The sequence below is a fragment of the Eutrigla gurnardus genome (genome assembly GCF_963514095.1).
Source record: "Eutrigla gurnardus genome assembly, chromosome: 19".
Classification (NCBI taxonomy): domain Eukaryota; kingdom Metazoa; phylum Chordata; class Actinopteri; order Perciformes; family Triglidae; genus Eutrigla; species Eutrigla gurnardus.
The window spans coordinates 23,299,703-23,312,465 of record NC_139930.1 but is presented as its reverse complement, the minus strand read 5'-3'; positions in this window follow the sequence as shown (position 1 = coordinate 23,312,465).

Sequence of the window (12,763 nt, the reverse complement as noted above, 5' to 3'; positions counted from 1 at the left end):
CATCTCCTCCTTTATTGCCCTGCTTCCATCAGCCTTCAGTCTACTAACCCACACAGATGCACGCACATACATATTAACAAGAGCAGGAAAATCAGGTTAAACTCTTGGAGTAATAATCCTCGTTGTCGCCAGCCCATCCTTTCATGACTATCCCCAGAGTTGTTTTCTCCCTGCTCTCCATCCTCTCCATTTGTATTCGAAAGGACCACAACTACCTTCTCCCCACTGCATCCCTCCCCTTCCTTCCTCCACGAACATCCCTCCATCCCTCCCCTTCCTTCCTCCACGAACATCCCTCCATCCCTCCCCTTCCTTCCTCCACGAACATCCCTCCATCCCTCCCCCTCTCCCACACTAATAGTGCAGAACAATCAGTTTAGACTCTAAACTTTAGAGTCTTGGAGTGGTGATCAGTGGAACAGTTTGAGTTTTATTGTCCATCGGCATTAATCTGGTCGATACGGGTCGGCGTGGAGATGAAGCTGATAGCCGTGAGTCAGGACTGAGTCCAAATCAATAAAACTCTAAACTTTATTAAGTCTATAAAACACGTGAGTACACACAGAGGTGGAGTCACACCTGCCGTTGCTAAGACAAACAAAAAAAGTGATGTTTGCAAACAAACATGGAGCTAACCACACATCCATATCCAAGGAGTATATATATATATATTCCTTGACTGAAAACTGACATTCCTATAATATGCACACACAGCTACAGGCACACTGGCAGTTATGCTGATCCATCTGTCTCTCACACAAACATCTGGGAGGCGGCCCGACAACAGACAATGTCTCCATTCAGCTATAGATTTTTGTGAGAGTGTGTGTTTGCTTGTTTGCACAAGTTCACCCATTTTCACCGGGAGGATGTTTCAGGATTCAACAAGAGAGCACAGCTGCTGGCGGGCTGAGATGTTTGGAGAACAAGGACAATGGGGGAGAGAGGTAAAGGAGGGCGGAGGACATGTCAGATGATGTGGAGGGGATACAAACACTGTTACAAGGGGAACGTGGTTTGATTGATCCGAAGTCATGTTGATCGAAGTTTTCTTCCTAAACAAAGCTGGCTCCCCACAATACTTCCCTTCCACCCCGGGAACAATTACCCCATCTTAATTTGTTACTGTCCTTTTACGTGATTGTCTCGTGTCTTCTGTAATCCATCTGCCTTCCTTTTTTTTTCTCCCCCTCATAGTGTTGATTTTGGTGAATCTCCCTCACCCCGTGCCGTCGTCTGGTCACATAACGCCGTCTGTGTCTGATTACTCGGTATTCACTGCAACACATATTTTTCAACGTGATGAGCGTTACTGAATATAATGCATTCACTTACTTGAAGAATATGGCGAGTGTCTACTTGTTTGGGAGTGTGTGTGTGTGAGTGATGTACTGCATGGAGTCAGAGAGATGCATGACCAGACACCTCTGTTATGACAGCTAGCAATGAAAAACCACTTCTCGGCTAGCACCCACTATTGACATCGCCTTCTTTTGCCATTTATTCTTGTGTCAAGCAGCACATTACTCAGACTGAATACACAGTGTGGAAAGGGTGACACGGCGGCGTTAAGGACAATGTTCTTAACCTCTTTTGGCTTCTGACATTTCACATTAAGTTTTACGTTCTCCGTCTATTGAACAACTATTCTGAATGTCGACTCTAGTTTCTTGACTGGTAGTTGTTCTTTCACTGCACTGCATTCAGTTTTAAAGTATTTTTTAAAAAACTGCTCCGAGTTCAGTTGTTAAAGCTAATCCATCACTAAGATAACAGCCGTGGATTTAGAGTCTGATATAGCACACAAAAAGCAACAGTGCCGTAAACTCATTTTCATAAGCCAATGGGTGCAAATTAAAATGTCACCCTACCTTATCTGATTGCATCTAGTAGTCTGCGTTACATTATTTGTATTATCAGATAATGTATTTTCCACTCTTTAGATTGATGCAACATGAAGTTTGGACCTGGTCGTCACCTCACCATGAACATGGCGGTTTATTCACGTTTAAATCAACTTATGTTAACGTTTTTCTGACGACTAAATTGTTGGTGTTCTGTGAGACTGTAATTGCATAGTGTTGCTTCGAGCTACATGCTAAGGCCAGCCTGCTAACATGCTCATTGTGATGCTGAACGGGTATAATGTTAACCATATCTTAGTCAGCAAAGACTGACAGGAATATGATTAGTTTTGTAGATATTAGTCATTAACCAAAATATTTGACAATGTAAATGTTGATGATGGAACTAGATGAACGTTGAGTGAGTCGGTAAAGTAATAGCAATCCATCCTGAGGGAGACATGAATATGTTTGCCAAATTTTATGAAAAACCATCAACTAGTTGTCAAGATATTTCACTTAAAAGGCACAAATATCAACCTGCTGGTGGTGCCTGAGGTAAAGTCGGAGGATCACGTGGTCTTCAACCTCTGGAGATAATGAATGGTTGTATGACATTTCATGGCATCCCACTCATTGACCATGAAGTCCCTGAGCTAACCAGCTGTTTAATGGATCATGGATGACGTGTTGATCATGTTGCTGCCACAGATACACGTCCTTCAATTCCTATCCTCCCTGTCTGCAATTTAATTCATCCTCAGTGTTGTAAATGATCAGTTATCCTTTGCCTGTTGTTGCACACATCAAGGATTTAACACACTGTTCCGTCTAACATGCCCAAAGTGCAGCTTCATGAGGTCTTATGCTTCAAAACAAGCAAGCACTGACATAAAAGAAGACAGCACACACTCACGTACTCACACACAGAGCACCAATGTCATCAGAGCAGATTAGTCACACATGGCACAGAAAAAAAGACCAGAGTGATGGAAGATTGGGAGTAAAGAGCATGGGAGAGAGAAGGGTGGTGTGAAATGGAGATAAAGATTGCAGGGAGAATAGAGGCCAAGAAACAGGGGAAGATTAGGAAGGCGCAGCATGCTGGATGACCTGTCTATGTTTGAAAAACAGAAGACAACAGGGGCATCACCCATATCTAAGATTTGCCTCTGGGACACTGAGAGACAGAGTGTGAATGGGAAAATAAAGAAAAAGATCTACACGCAAATTCATCTATAACTCACGTGTGTGTGTGTGTGTGTGTGTGTGTGTGTGTGTGTGTGTGTGTGTGTGTGTGTGTGGGAGGGGAAGGGGAGGTTACGTTGATAAAAGGGTGATGATGTCTTCTGGTGATAAAACCTTTGTTAAATGATACCTTCAGGAAGAGGCTAGGGAACGCACATAAAATGCCCACTGGGCACACACACACACACACACACACACACACACATGCATGCATGAACACATATTCTTTCATTCCTATATTACCTTCCGTGGACTACCGTGCTATGTCAACCAAGTGTGGACCTTCGGTTTCTGGTCATTTTGAAAAAACAAAATATAATAGAAAATTGTCTTCTGATGTATTTTCCCTAGAACATTACCTAATGTGAACACACACACACACACACACACACACACACACACACACACACACACACACACACACACACACACACATCAATACCTACATACATACTGTCCCCTAGAGGTTGGAAGACAAGGTCACAGACACACACATACACATTCATCTTGTACGTACAGGCATGTTTAAGTAATAAGGATACACACAATTAAATGCATGATAGTCAGAATGTGCAATTGTACTGACATATTGCTATCATGTTGTCCGTACACCTGCACAGCCATTGCATTGGAGGATAAATCAACGTGGTTTCATGTCTCAAGGCTATTGAAGACCATGAAAAGTAATGCACCTAATGTATACCATCTCTTACATAAAATCAATCCTACGTGAAGAGGATGAATTGAGGGTAACACAACCTTCGGATGTGAAAAGTGAAGCCGATGTGGGAGTGCCTTAAACTTGTATTCTTTCCAAGTATATGAGAAAATCAGTACGGCATGATGTCATGATGTAAATGATGGTCCCATTCTCTGTAAAATAGTCAATAAGGCAGGGTATGCTTCAGGGCAGGGGTGTCCAGTCTTGAAGGGCCGGTGAGGATGCAGGTTTTTGTTTTAGCCCAGCACTACCTGACCTGATCCAACTCATCAAGGTCTTGATTGAACACCATGGTTAGTTAATGAGTTGAATCAGGTGAGTGCTGGCCTAAAAAAAAACTTCACCCATACCAGCCCTCCTTGGATAAGATTGGACACCTCTGCTTTAGGGCGTGGCTAACTGATTGAAAGGTTGCGACCACTAGTTGTCACGTGTTTCTGTCTTAGAACTTTAACCATTTTACAATGTGTTTTTACTTCATGGAAGTTTTGGTTGGTTTAGACTAAATATGTCTTATTCAGAAATTAGTTGTACTCCGTTCCGCTTTGGTTGCTAAAAAACATGATGGCAAAATGGTGAATTTAAGGCAGCAGTCTTAGGGGCATAACACCGACGACATCATTTCTTGTATACAGTCTATTAGAAAGAATACAGTAAAATAATCCAACAGTTTCTTATTAAAAAGGGGGATTTTCAGGCCAAACATTTATAATAATGGTGTCTTAGCCACTCAAGATTCAACCCACCTTATTGCTCTCAAAGACACTTTGACTTTCTCTGCATCTAACCAACAAGCCTACACTCTTCTGTTTACACACACACACACACACACACACACACACACACACACACACACACTAACACTATGTGCACACAGGCACCCTGACCCACTCCCCTTGCGGGTGGGCAGGATGAATGGCTCAGCTGTCCTGTATTGACAGCAGGATTGATGTTGTCTGATTCCCAGGTGACTCATTTGACCACCGTCGGTAAGACCTCGTCTCAATGCTTCACTGACTCACTGCATGAATGTGTTTGTGAGAGAGAGACAGAGAGAGAGAGAGTATATGTTAGTGATATATTGGACGTCTCTGGTTCAATAAATATTCCTTAGGAGGAACAAAGTGAGATAGAAGAGAGAAGGGAAAGAAAGGAAACTGAACATTTCTGCGTGATAGTATTTGTGTTTGTACACAGACTTACTTAAGTATGTGTCTAAACCTTTAATACTGTTAGGACATCTAAACTTATCGAGTAGAAAATTATTTTCACATACTTTTACTGCAAAAATCCACAGTGACTTTATAATATTCCCATTAATCCAAAACCATGTTGTTTCACGAACCTTAAGCAAAGACTTAAGCCCTATTCTCATGGGGCTGGTATTACCCAGGGACCTCTATTAATTTGTAATAATTGCGGCGCACGTCTGTGATGTTAATCCCGTGCGAATCGGTCATGTCTGTAATTTGCAAATTAAAAATTCCAGTGCAAAATACTTACCATATATTTCATCAAACACAGTGGTCATTTTCTAATAATAGCCCGTGGGAATCGGCAACTCATTAATTCTGAGTCTTTTGTTTGTTTGTTTTTTGAAGATGTCATAGTTTAATGCTTAGATCAAGACATTCACAAGTAGCAATTAATCTATTTTGCACCTATTACATCTACAACAGCTTTGCATGCTTTGTCTTGACTACATATTTTATGGAACTACAATCACTGCCATGTTACTGATAATCACATTACTGATAATAATAACAATGACGATGCTCACTGTGTTAGATTTCTTCAGTGACTGCAATGCTGCTAGAAAATAAAGACGATATACTGTATAATTGATGGGGCTGTCTTCTGTGGGTTATTGCATATTTAAAACTCCATCTGTTGGCTTTAGCTGAAAGACTGCAGAGATCAGCGTGCATCTCCACGGGCATGCTACATGTTTTACAAATAATGCTGTTTTATCATTTCATGCTTAATTAATTGTTATAGATGTGGAAATGCGTCTCCGTAGGTCACATACCTCGCAGGCTTGAAATAATCATTGTGAGCTGCTGCACATTCAAGCTCTGGTTCTTATTTACATTTAAGACTAAAGTTATTCAAGCAACTTTAAATAAGCTTTCTTTTGGATCTTATAAAGTGCAGACTCACCCGTAAACCATTAATTTCTCATCTACATGCAACACACCTCACTTGAGAAAATGGCTTAAAAGAAAATTGGCAGTATTGCGGTACTTTAGAACAAAGAGTGTCAGGCCAAGTGGACACCTGATGTTGCAACCCAGTGTTGGGAAATAGTTAGAAAATGCAATCCATTGTTTCGTGTACAGGGACACGAATGGTTTTGGTGTTGCTCAGCACAAAAACAAAGGGAAGTCAACTGAGATCCTTCCACCAGGAGTTCGACACCGCTTGGCCCGAAGGGAATCTAACTTTTGTTTTGCTTCCTAAACCGTAAAGCATAGCCAAATGGAAATTGGTATCCATGGACACAAATCCATAGATTATAATTTTGTGACTATTTCACACTTCTGTTAAACCAGTCAGAATGAATAATTCTTAGGATTATCTCCAGCCAGTATATTATCAGTGCTTGATAGTACTGTAAAAGAAAATGGATGTATTTTAAATCTAATTTCTTTTTTTCTTTTTAACAGCATAAAGCATTAAAAAACGTTGATTATGTCCATGACATTGTAGCTCAACCTCATGTATTCCATCCATACTTAATATTTCCATCAATGTCAAATGCATAATACATTTCACATATTTAATTTCCATATTACCTCTAATGCATTTGCCGCCTAATTATCTGACCAATCTACTGTATTTGCCCAGTCCTCCTCTCTTGTCAGTCTTGGTTTTTCATCCCCTCTTTTCCCCCCCATTCTCCTCTGGCCTTTTTCTGCAGGAGCTCCTGTGAAATGTGAAAATGTGAAATTTAAAAAAACCTGAACCTCACTCTCAGCTCTCTGTCCTTTACAATACCAGCCCTTTTCAAGAGTATCACACTTTTCAATTTCACAGATTTATAAAATGATCAATCATTTGAGGTATTGCCTTTGTTGTTAAATTAGATTATTCTGTTGCGTTGATAACAGCCTCTTTGCATCAATAAAGGGGTTTAATTATCTTAATTGTTAGTCATAGATTCGCTCTGAATATCTCTGATGGTTAAACTCATCGCAGTAAGTAACAGATCAAATTATCTCCAGGGCGTCAAAAGGACTGATGCCAAAGACAGCCTCCCAAAGTTTGGGGTAGACTGTGGAGAAAGATAGGAGTATGAACTGTGCTGGATTGTTTTTTATTGACTTTTCCACAGCTTGTAATTGTATATAACCCCATGTTCTCAGAAGCTCCCATCCAACTTTGACATGGACTTAAATATCAGCCAGGGACCCTGGCGAGTGCACTTTCAGCACCACTGCAGCACCACAAGGCAGCTGCCCTGAAACTCACCTTGTTTGCAAATATTTGCCAAATAAAAAGACTCGGGGGCCATTTCATGAAAGCATTGTGTGGATTTTTGCAGCTTCTAAACCTGCACAAATAATATAGAATGAAAGTGTGCTCTCAAAGGGCCTTTGAAGGCTGAAGTCTTGAAGAATGCTCGCAGTGTGAAAATTAACTTTGGGCATTTCTTTCTGCTGTTGTTCTGCAGGCTGCTTTCTTGGCGAAACGCAACATTTACCCATTGTCAAATAGCTGCAATTTTTTTTTTTAAAAGGAGAGAAAAAAATATGGCATATTGCACTCAGCCAAAAAAAACTCAATGGCAGTATTTACATTGTGACTTAAAGTATGATATTTGTCAGTAAATTCAAAGTTGGTGCCACCTTCCTTCAGTTTGACGTCTAAATGGTGCTTTTCCTTTGATACCTGCGTTTCTCTAAATACCTTTCCACTCCGCCCTCATGGCGCGGTTGTGTTTGCCTCCACGTACTCGCTGTGTGACTTGCCTATATTCTCTGCACAGACTATGTTTATCACTCAAAGTGCAGGAGGTGGCACTGGCTCTCTTGTGTGTCACCAACACATTTCAATGACCAGAGCACCTGCAGCACTGTTGTAAAAGTGGTTGGATTAGGAGGATTAAATTATCAGCGGGTGTGATAGCAGCTGGCATCAATCAGGGCCAATCAGATCAACTACTCTCAAGCCTTTTAAATGCAGTGTACACGACCTTGCTGTGGCCGAACAGCAGCTTTGTAATGTAGAGGAGAGTCCAGCACAGATTCCCTCATGAAGGAACCAGCTGCATTCAGGAACTTAAAGGTACCCTGTGGACTTTCTTTTCTTTTCTTTTTTTTTGTAAACAAACACAGTTATGTTAACATCCACAACCAAAACATATTGAATTCATTATTGAGGCCTAAATAATCGTTTAAATGTTTATTTTTTTCTTAGATTTTTTCAGAATTTGAAATAACTACATAATCACTTAATTTTGTAAAAAGTCTGAAGTCATGGTTTGTTCGGTCTGTCCGCAAGATGATAAGCAGCTAAATTTTAAAATGCTTGCTCATTTTTTGACCTAGTCCCACTGCAACAGTGGTTTATAGAGTGAACCCAGCTTGACCATATGGCCGTCTAAGGCTACGTTCACACCGCAGTTACAAGTGACCTGAATCTGATTTTTTCGCTCATATGTGACCCATACCTGATTTGCTTTTGACAATGTGAACAGCACAAGTCGCATTGAATCTGACATTTTCTAATCAGATTCAGGCCACATTTAAATGTGGTACTGAATCGGATACGTATCGGATTTTTTTGAATGCGACCGCAGTCTGAACAGCCAGGTCGCATTTAATGCGACTTTGACGTCATTCTGACCCGCGCTGCACTGTTTTGTAAATTAATGACAAATAAAGTTGATTGAAAAGCGGGCGGGAGCCAAAACAAACATGGAGGACAGCAGCGAAGCAGGCGGCCAGTGGAGGGACAGTGAGGTTTTAGACCTTTTAAGTATTTGGGGGGACGCTTCTGTCCAAGCTAAACTTGAAGGGTCCTATCGGAATCGATCCGTTTTTGACAGCATTTCGATTGAAATGTCCCAACGGGGCCATAGAAGGTCTTGGTTTCAATGCCAGCGTAAAGTGAAAAGCCTGAAGGCTAAATTCAAAGAGGCTAAAGACTCGAACCAACGTAGCGGTCGTGGTCGGATTACGTGTCCGTTTTATCGTGCAATCACCCGCTCACAAATTTGCCGGCTGCCGCCACACACTGTTTTTAGCATGAAGCCATACAGTCCCACGTTACCGGTTGCCGTTGCCATGTTCGCTTCCGTAAACACCGCTGTGGCGTGATGTCATCAATGATCAACTGCGCATGCGGGTCACTTCAGGAGCGTGAGCTGTTCACACAGCAATCCGTAGACAGGCCGCATTTAAAGAGGTAATGTGAACAGCCAAACAAAAAATCGGATTTGAGCCATAAATCGGAATTGTGCATTAAGACCTGCGGTGTGAACGTAGCCTTAGTCCCCGAGATGTGGTCGTGTCTTGGAGGAAAACGCTCCTGGGATGTTACCGTGGTAGGACATGCAACATATTGGTGGTAGAGTTCCAGACAGAGATTTAATAAAATACACAATAAATGTTTCCCTTTTAGTGTGATAGCGACTTCCTCCTCTGCTGTCATGCTGGGAAATTATAAAACAACTTATATTTGACGTGTCCCATATCAGGTGTTTTGGCCGTCTTCTTTGGAATACAGCGATTTTGTTGGTTATAGTTGACTCACAGCACGGGGTCAGAGATTAAGTATTCATACCACAAAAACCTGTTCATGTTAAAATGAGGCATCTTAAAAAAAAAAAAACACTTCAACAGTGAAGAGGGGAAAAAAAGAACAAACGGTGAAGTGTAGACCGTGTCGTCGCCGGCACCAAAAGGGAGATGTTGTGCAGGAACAAATGCATAAGATGCAGCAAAGTGGAACACCTTCGCAGTGTATTCTTTTTTGTGTGCTATATTTGTACGTGTGTAGTTCAAAAATATGAAAGGCGTTGAATGCATTACACAAAATACAAACATCTTTATCTACGTTGCCTGCATACAAACAGTGTACATGTGTGTACATAGGTGAACTCAGGGTGCACCTCTATTGTGCTGATGAAAGAGCATGTGGAAGGGTTGAAGGGGGGTCAAGTCCCACCTGACTTGAGCTTGATTACATGGCCTCCTGATAGAAAAACACCCCCCACCTGCTAACAGGGGGCGGCCTCGTGACCTCATAAGATTTAGGGGCTGTTATCTCAGTTTGGTGGGCCTCAGCCACTCAATTAGAATGCATCACTTTATAGAAAAGAGGCACCCCTCCCCCACACACAGGCAAGATGCCCACATGACCACCACCACCACCGCCATGTTCGTATTCATGTCACGGCGATATTCATGACAATCTACCTTCCACCACATGCCTGTTCACATTGATATTCCATCCACGAGTTAACCTTGCCTTCTGAAGTTGACATTACACTAAAGAGAGTTACCAGCAAATAATGAGGGACTCAGACGGCGTCTCACCACAGATTAGACGCGAGGGTTATAAGAAAGGACACATGGTGATGACATCAAACGGCTTCCTCAAGTCCCTCCGGCTCCCTGTCCCCAATTATCTACCACCCTTGAGCACACACACACACTGACACATACTGGACAATGCAAGCATTAAGACACAACAGTGAGTCTATTGCAACATTCTGCTTAGGCCCAAAGTTGAGTTCAACGTTTATTGGGATCTCAGTTATTCGACATGGTGGATGGATTTAAATGTGAAGGAATGTGTAACATTCAGTCCAAGATTAGATTTTATATTTCAGTGAGGACAAGGGAAGGGATGAAAATGTTTTATTCCATCTGGTAAGTAGGTCCCAGTGTGAGATGTGTGTTATGGCATATTTACCCCGATGGATTCGAGATGCTGGGGGTGGTGAGAAGGCAGTGGAGATGGGTGGAGGCGATGTCCGGAAACAGCAGCAGTGGAATGTCAAAATATGAAATGGCAGCATGGAAAAAGAAAACAACAAGATGACAGCCTGTGAAGCTGTATCTAAAACTAGGCTGTGTGTGTGTGTGTTTACTGTCGTATTGTATTACTTAAGCCCTTTTTAAAAAATCATCACATCAAACGTTGTGTGTTCTAGATGATGCATGTCGACTGACCCATAATTAATTTGAAATGTGGCCACTATGTTTTTTATTTTATTTTCTATTCTCAGCACCTCTCAGGGGTGAGAACAGTTGTAGTTTCCGACCACCCGACTTAATAAATTAAGAGACCTATTTTCACCGTTGACTCATGACTGTATGCCATGAGTAGAGCAGCTCATCCTCTGCTAGAGAACTGCATGTGCACAAAATCCAATAGTTATACAGTAGACATGCTCCGTTTTGGGCTGTCTGCTTCCAAATTCCTTCAAACGTTTTGTCTTTGTTGTTGGTCAATCAACAATTTCACTCAACGGAAATGATTCTGCAAAACCCACGAAAAGGTTTGGTCCAGTTTTTCTTCTTTTCTTTTCATTTTATGACCCATACAGACATTTCTAAATGTTTTGTTTTTTAAAAATGCAAAGGGCAACAATATTTTGGATCCGGTAAAGGAAAGCTATTATGACAAATAGTTGATCAAGTTACATTTACATTTACATTTAGGTCATTTAGCAGACGCTTTTGTCCAAAGCGACTTACAATAAGTTAAGTTAGTGAAAGAGATGAACCTAAAATGTTAATTGAAGGTCCATGATGGTGGTGGACTGATGAAACAGCATGAAAGACTACCAGGCTACAAGGGTATAAGCCCATGCACCATCCAACACGCTCGCTACATAAAAACTGAACACTAGTTACTGCTTCGGCCCTGAACCGCCGATGTGGATATCAGTTATAAGTTGCAGAATCATCCAATATGTGTGTCTCAGGGATACTGAGCTGAGATATGCAGTGTGAAGTTCTTGGAAAACATGAGCCTCCAGGTGTGTGACGAAAAGTAGGATTACATTCTTGGATTTTCTCGTTTTATTAAAATTTCATTCAAATGGATATGGCAATAAGTTGTATTGTCAAAAATACACATGGCATGTCAGAGTCACAGACAGACATTCCGTTTTTAGTGCAATTTGTACGATTTGTACGTCAATAACTTAGAACGTGAATATTACACGATGAAAATGGGACTTTCAGAATGCATTAAGTTTTTTATTTTACTTGCACTTCGAGTAAAGTCATCAATATTTATGAGGATAATTAAACAACAGCTCCGGCAAACTTAATTACTGCTTTCCAAATCCTCTTCTTCCGTTCATACATTTCACAATAAAAGCACGAGACATATTTTGTGTTTTCATCTTGGTCATTTGTCACGCCACCAGTGTGTAAATGTCTTTACTCTCCCACCACACGGCTGTATTCTCTGCAGCCACATTACATGGAAATAAAAAAAACAAAACACAGCAGCTGCTCAAGTGCTAGTGTTTTATATTCACACTTAATAAAAGCAATGCTTTCTCCAAACTGCATGATTTCCAATTAAAGCTGAACTGAACACAGTCTCGCCAAGTAACTTGGCCATTTTCCAGAGAACGTCCACACACACACACACACACACACACATACACAAAAACACACACATGCTGATGGAGCTGACACATTCTTAGATCTACGAGCTGTCCCTGAATAACCTCTCTTAGCACTGAAGAGCAGAAATAAAGCTGTTTGCACGTCATAAAGCCAGCTGTGTAACTGCACTGTGCTTCTGGGGCTTAGATCATTAACGTCAGTGACTTAATGAAACAAATTTGTGCTCCTGAAAGAATTTGTAAGAGGAGAAAAAAACAAATCAAAGTAAAATAAGAAGATATTCCACTCAGCCGTGATGTTGGGGACGACTGATTCCGCTGAGGGAGAGTCAAGAAAGGAAACCTTGAAAATCA